Below are 8,254 nucleotides of genomic sequence, written 5' to 3' on the forward strand. Positions count from 1 at the left end.
AAAAAAATAATATAAAATATTAACGTAACTTAACTGTGACTACCCAAAACAAAAGGGTGCAAAAGAGCATGGGGAAGTAGGAGGACAGAGCGTCTAAGTTAATCTCCTCTTACATTTAGGTTGATGGGTTCTCGGCCACGTGTTCAAGACCAAAGTTTGGTTCAATGTAAAAGTTGGTACAAGCTTTTAAGCAAAGCAGAAGGAGGTGTCCCTAATTGTACGGACAATTAAAAGTGGGCAAAATTGGATTAAAAGGGCTAATGTGCATGGTATCTACTTAATTGTCACATAAAAACAGTTTGTCATCTGGTTTAGCAAACTAAGTAGGTAAAATTAAATTGTTAATTTTTATTTGTAACATCTACTTTCAAGGTTTTATCATTTAGTTTTGACGTGATACTAGAGAGATTAAAATTTTAAATCAATTTTTATAGACTACATGATGTAGCGGTTGATAGTTAGATTTCTTCTATAGATGATTAAAAAAGGAGCCAAAACATCAACCGTCATTTCATGTAATTTACAAAAGATTATCTAAAGATTTTGTCTTCTTAGAATTTTATCATCTTCATCCACATGGAATATTGTACTAATAAAAAGATGTGAAGCCCAATCTGACTATTCATGGAATTGTAGATAACATTTGTCTACTTTAAGAGAGTAAACAAAATTTACAAACTCAATTAGTTATACCACTAGAGTTAATTTTTGTCTGTGAAATAGATTTGCATACTCAACTGCCTATACCACTACAGATGTTGTAAAAAGGCAAAGACAAAAACTAAAAGAGAGGGTAAGAATGTAAAGGTGAGTAGATAAACTTCAATTTTTGGGAGATACCTTAAGGGGAAAGATAAACATGCATGAGCCAATAACATTGTCCTTTTCGCTTAATGATGTATATGCCTATGTGTAAAATTTCTCAAAAGTGTCCAACCAAAACCATGTATGCACCTCCTTGTGCATTGAATTGGAATATTAACCTATGGTTTTCGTTTATATAAATGTTTTTTGCTTAGTTATTAATTAAAGGGCATTCTCTAATAAAAAGATGTGAAGCCCGATCTAACTATTCATGGAACTATAGATAACATTTGTCAATTTTGAGAGAGTAGACAAAATTTGCAAACTCAATTGGCTATACCACTAGAGTTATTTTTTGTCTGCAAAATAGATTTGCCTACTGAACTGCCTATAATGCTTTAAAAGGCAAGGCAAACACCAAAAGATTGGGTAAGAACGTAAAGGTAAGTAGATGAACTTCAATTTTTGGGAGATACCTTAAGGGGAAGGGAGTTTTAACGAAAAGCCCGCGGTACTATTCACTTTAACAAAAAACCACGTTTTACACTAAAAAGTCAAACCTGGTACCATTCACTTCACCCTTTATTTTGTCCTTATCGTTAAAACTCAAATTTTTCAAGACATTTTCATTAGTTTTCCTTAAGGGGAAAGATAAACATGCATGAGTCAATAACATTGTCCTTTTCGCTTAATGATGTATATGCCTATGTGTAAAATTTCTCAAAAGTGTCCAACCAAAACCATGTATGCACCTCCTTGTACATTGAATTGGAATATTAACCTATGGTTTTCATTTATATAAATGTTTTAAACGAAACCCTTTATTTGCTTAGTTATTAATTAAAGGGCATTCTCTAAAAAATAAAATCAAATTGACGATCGTTAGTAATTCATGTAATGAAAAAACAACAAATTTGATAATAATTAAGATTAGCATGATAGACCGTACATTGAATACCAAACAATTTTCGATTTGATTTATTGTTTTTTTTTTCCACATATGATCTGCATTGATACCTAGCAAAGAAGGAATAATTTTGATTGTGGCATGTGTACGGTAAAAATTCGTTAATTATGACATGGTACACGAAGAGATACACCTCAGAAGTGCACCTAAGTAATGTTTCAAAAGAAAAAAAAATAGGGGGGAACTGTAAGATAATAAGCGTTTTCTACACCCTCGTTATCCTTCAGTAGTGTGGCTCCATCATTGTAGAATTATAGAACGTATTTAATAAAATTAAGGCTAAATAACCAAAATGGTCCCTGAGATTTGTATAATTCATCACTTTGGTCCCTAACATTTCAAATTGATAAAAGTGGTCCCTGAGATTGTCCACCATCCATCATTTTGGTCCTTCCGTTAAAAACTCCGTTAAGTGTCCCAGAGCTCTTGGCCGGAAGTTTGGGTAATTTTCAAAGCTTCGTAACTCAATCGTTTCTTAACCAAATTCAACCCATAATATATCAAAATAAAGATAGGAAAGTGTAGAATAAGATTATTCCTATTTGGAAGCCCAATGGATGCTAGAGATGGCCGGAAAATAGCCTCAAAGTTGACTGGTCCGAGAGAAAACTGAAAAACTCGTCGGAAACTGGGTAAACTTTAAACGTTCATAACTTCTTCAATACTCAACGAAATCAAGTGATTCAAAAACAAAAATCAAGTGATTCTCAATGAGACGAAGAGAATGGTACATTTTTAGATAGCTAAATCACCGTGGCTTGGCCGGAAAACGGCTCAAAAGTGGCTAACTTAAGATTAAGACAGCCACTTTTGAGCCGTTCTTTGGCAAAATCACGGCGAGTTAGCTGTCAAAAAAGATACCATTCTCTTTGTCTCGTTGAGAATCACTTGATTTTCATTTTTGAATCACTTGATTTCGTTGAGTATTGAAGAAGTTATGAAAGCTTAAAGTTTACCCAGTTTCCAACGAGTTTTTCAGTTTTCCCTCAGACCAGTCAATTTTGAGGCTATTTTCCGGCCATATCCGGCGTCCATTGGGCTTCCAAATAGGTATAATCTCATTTTACATTTTCCTATCTTCATTTTGATATATTATGGGTCGAATTTGATTAAGAAACGATTGAGTTACGAAGCTTTGAAAATTGTCCAAATTTTCGGCCAAGAGCTCCGGGACACTTAACGGAGTTTTTAACGGAATGACCAAAATGATGGATGGTGGACAATCTCAGGGACCACTTTTATCGATTTGAAATGTTAGGGACCAAAGTGATGAGTTATGCAAATCTCAATGACCATTTTGGCTATTTAGCCTAAAATTAATTGTCAAAAAGCTAAAAAACTCCAATTACCTTTGAAACCATAGTTTGTTAAACTTAAGTATTCTACAACTCAAACACATTTTTTTTCTTATAACTACACGACATTTCAATTTTACAACTTTTCGAACAAAAAAAAGTCAATAATTTTGAATGCTCATATCTCTCTTGTATGGGATGAATCTTATTGAGTGAAACCTACTCCGGTAGAACGGTATCTAAGTGTTAGTTTTCCCTCGCTATTACTCAAACAAAAATGAAATGTATGCTTGTGTATTCGCCCATAGGTCAAAATCTCGGTCGCAAAAGAAATTCATTTTCTTTATGTAACCACTATGAGAATCATGAATTCCAAGCGGATCATTTATGAGGAAGATGATAGACTTCAAGAGAATGATTCAGAGTTAGATAAGTTTAGTATAGAAGGTGCCCCTTTCGTTCCACCTAGAGGAAAGCATCCTCGTCAGCAGCCGAGACCCTTGTAGGTAGACCTGGCATTTTGGACCCAACCCGTTAACCCGACATGACCCGACCCGACCCGTTAATATTAATATTTGGGTGGATGCTTAACCGGTCGGGTCATTAACAGGTGCATGTTAACAACCCGTTAAATAACAGGTCACTTTGGGTCAACCCGTTAGCACCCGTTAATTAAGGATATTTTAGTAATTTCAGTAAAGTCTAAACAACAAAAAATAAACTCTATGAAAAATAATAATAATAATAATTGTTAATGGGTGAAATGGGTGACCTATTAGATTAATGGGTTGGGTTCAGGTGATCCGTTAGCTTAACGGATCGGGTTCGGATGACCCGTTAGCTTAACGGGTCGGATTCAACTTGACATAAACCCAATAAACCCGACCCGTGTATAGGTCTACTCGTAGGTATTATTTAGAATTTTAAACTTTATTGTTTAAGATTATACAGTCTAGCTATTGTAGCTGGAAATGTTACATATTAATTATAGCCTATGATTAATTATATAATTGTAATCAGAAAACGTGGGTTTGTTTTTTAAATTGTTGATTGAGTGGTTTATAAGTTCATATACTAGGTTTGGTTTAAGTTTGTTCAGACGGTTCGAACCTATGTCGTAGAAGATGAAGACAAAAGAACAAAAGTTGATCGGAGGGCCGACAATCCAACATGCATGAACCCAAAAACGATTCCATCTTTTGCGGCTGACAAACAATCCTCAACTCTTCCTCTTCTTTGGTCATTTGATAATGTCGTCTTTACATTTGTGTGGACTGAACTTGCCACCCTCCACAACTAAATAGAGACCGAGTGCTGCTAGAGTTGTGTCACAACATTCCTCAAAGATTCAAATAAACGTTTTAAAGACACAAACTAAATATTATAGGCTTAATTATACTAATGCCCCCTTAACTATATCTCGTGTCTCATTTTATTATTCGAAATTCAAATAAACTCAGTTTGTGTGGTTTGCATGACAAGACATTATGTTAACTATAAAACTTTTTCATTAGAATTGATGATGTGACACATACACGAAGGGTATTTTCTTCATTACCACAACATAGATAGTATGAACCAATGAATGATCCCCACGTAGATCAAAAAACCAGAGTAAGTCAGTTTCAGACTTTTAGTTGACAAGGTGAGAGACGGATTATAGTTCAAATATCATCGAAATATAACTAAGCCTTAATTATGTGAGATTATGTGAGTGGTGAGTACTTAGAGTTCATGCATTAGTTTCCTTTCTAGATCTGAAGCAAGTACATGACATGATTTGACTGCACAAGAGCCATATACAACTCATGTAATTAGGCGTTGTTGGTGGAATTTGATTGATAAATTAGACATGATGTTTGGTACAACAATATAACATGGTGATTAGTACCAGTGACAGTAGTACTGAAAAGTCCAAAGGCAGCCAACATGGGATTTTTCTAGGAGAGGGTACACCATAAATGATTGAGAACATGCGATGTGGGTGGACTCAAAGCCATTTGGTCGGATTCATGTGCTGTTGTTATCACAGAGATCCACTCCAGAGTCCTAGTGTCCGGAGTCCAAAAATTTGACAATCCAAATTACTTAAATTAAATTCGACGATCCTTATTAACTCATTATGTTGGTCCACCTCATACAAACCAAATGCTCCGATCTCTTTTTCACACAAACCAAAGGTCTGGATTTCATGATTCTTAGGCTCCAGACATTAAAGTTCGGGGAGGATCAAGATTCCTATTTTTTAGGTAAGTTTTAGGGCAAAGGGGTCCTATTGACAACGGATCATGTTTGTTTGTGTGTTCCTCGTGTTATCTCATTGGTTTCCTTGGTTGTTAGTTATCTGATTAAGATAATTAGGCAAAGATATTATGCAGCATACAGGCGGTCACTCACAACACGCAGCGAGGAGAGAGACCGGAGAATTCAAATTTTGTTCTCCAGCGCCCCCAGCTGGCCGGGAAGACATGCGGCTTGATCGACTGACTTGACGGCAAAGACATGACAGCCCAATTGTTGACCCCGATGCTGACGGTGCCGAGCGACCCTCTTCCTATGCATCTTCCTCGTGTTGGAAATTTAAATAGTTTGAGTAGACATTTCATTGTCCCACATTGGCCATTCCCAAAAGTTTTTATCATTTTATAAGGTTTTGTCCTTTATAGAAAGTGATTGGAGTAATAGGCTTAGAGACTAAAATTGGGCTCATCCTTGGGGCTGGGCTTTGGGGTGCATTAATTAATTGGTAATTAATATATAATTAATTATAAATAATATATAATTAATTATCAAAAGATGGGCTCTAATAATTAAATTATTTAATTAATTATTTTTCGGATTTAATTAATTATTTTTTAAAATTCGAATTTGAAGTCTGAGAGTTCTTTCTGAACACAGAGCAAAGCACCCCTTGAAGAGAAGTCTCCCAACAGTCACACCCCATTCTCATACATGTTGCAAACAGACATCCATCTGCTATATATACATCCATCTGCATGGCATTTAGGAGACAGAAAATAATCAACTTCATCTTCTACATTCCTAAACCTTCTTACTGAGAGAACCACACTAAATTCGCCAGAAGTTAAATTTTCCGATGCTGGAATTTTAACTTGATCGTTGAATCCTGGTGAAGCAGACGTCCGTAGAACTACAAGCACAGAGTAGGGACGAAATTTCTGTTTCAAGGACATTGCGGTACGCAAGCCTCGATCTTCAAGTTGTTTGTTTTTATAATTCGTATTCTAGTTTATATTCTGTTAATTCCTATTGCATTTATTATTTATTAGCATATATAAATTATCACAGATTGTTGACATACATCCAACACTTCGTACCCAAGAAACCGTGTCGTGAGAATGTTGAGAGTTTGAGTTCATTTTTCCCATGTCGGAATTTCTTTGCTGTTTTCTTTTGTGTTTTCGATTTGGGTCCAACCGGGTATTTATAAGTGCGGGAGATCCAAACGAAAGTTCGTATATACCTTTTTTATTTTTTAGTTTGTGGGAAAAGATAAAAGGAGAATGTTTTTTGTGAGGGTGACATGGAAATTGCGAATGGATAAACAGGGGAAAGGCGCGTGTATGATGACGTCGGTGAGGCATCTTTGCCCCTTTGGTTTGTGTCCGTTCATCGTATATCATTCAGTCAAAAATTACTTAAAATTTAAAATTCAAATATATATAGTACCTAACGAAAACTGACCGCATGATATACGATGGATGAACACAAATGCAGCATCCCTAAAAAAAATCCGGCCAGGATCCTTTTCGGTGGGGAAGATACTTGGGTCGGGAGGTTTAGCCTTATCCAAATGACCGAATTTGTGTTTCGATCTTGGACCGTCGATTCGGCACCTCTTCACTTGTCCAAGTGTTTAAGGTCCAATTGTTATAGGTCGTATGTGGATGTCTCGTCGCTAATTCATGTGGTGAAATTTGATCATGAAGTGGTGTCGGTTACCAATCATAGTTAATATTGTAATTTTTGTTTGATTTTCGTTTAAAAGTTGCATGTGAGGTTTACAGACACGAGCAACATAAGTAGATGAAATGATATATTTTATCATGTATCAGAATATCATGTCCAAATTTTGGAACGAAATTTTGTTAGAAATTTGATTCTGGTTAAAATTGTACATAACACTCACAAACATGAACAACATAAGCAGATGAAATGATATATTTTATAATCGGTCGGAACATTATGTGCAATCTTGGAGCTTAACGTTGTCAAAAATTTCATTTTGATTAAAATCAGTGACTGATCTGCTTAGAAAAATTGATATTATGCGTTTTAACGTTCTTTCGCAGTTACAAATTATTGGTTGACAACGTAAGGGAGTGTATCATTCTTAAGACATCCATTTGACCAAAAGGCGACGTGTGCTATGACACCAATATTCAATTTCGACATGTGGTTGACATGGGTTAATACTTACCACGCCTTGCCGCCAACTTACTTTTGTTTTTGTGAAGGAAAAAGAAAATAGAAAAATAGAGTGCAGGATGATGGGGTGGTAGAAGGCATTGTTGTTCGGTGGGCAACAAGATCTGGACCCTTTGATTCGTTGACTAAAACTATATTCTCACGGTCTTACTCTTGCTACTCCATTGGATATTAAATATTTAACTACTAATACTTTATTTTTGGTGAGTCTGCATGAATACTGATGCGGACGTGCCACACCATATAACGATTAATTAAATAATTCCTTTTTTTTTGAATATTAGAGAGGTGGAAAAATTGGTTGCCAAATATATTTGGAGCGGGTGGGAGCTCTACCCCTCATGTAGAGGGGAAAAAGATAGGGATCCTAGTGATTATATGATCTCATCCGTTCATTGTACATCGTGCGATTATAAATTATTTTAAAATTAAATATAAATAGTACATAACGAAAATTGACCGCACTATATATGATGAACGGATGAAATCATAGAATCCCTAAGATCCTTTTTCATGTAGAGGCACAACAGCTTTTAGTTGGTGGGCCTGCCTTGTGGTGACGTGGCGGGAAAGGGTAGGTCCACGTTGGATGGAGAACTTTGGATGGCGCCAGGGTAGGGAGATGCTTGTGGATGGCCTTTTGTTTTTTGGCAAGCGAGAAAAGAAGGTGAGTGAGGACTGAGGAGTCTGGCGACGACGTGTCGTTGTTGCTGTCCATGTAGGATAAAATATTTTGGAT

This window comes from Malus domestica, chromosome 03 (genome assembly GCF_042453785.1).
Source record: "Malus domestica chromosome 03, GDT2T_hap1".
In the NCBI taxonomy this organism is placed as follows: domain Eukaryota; kingdom Viridiplantae; phylum Streptophyta; class Magnoliopsida; order Rosales; family Rosaceae; genus Malus; species Malus domestica.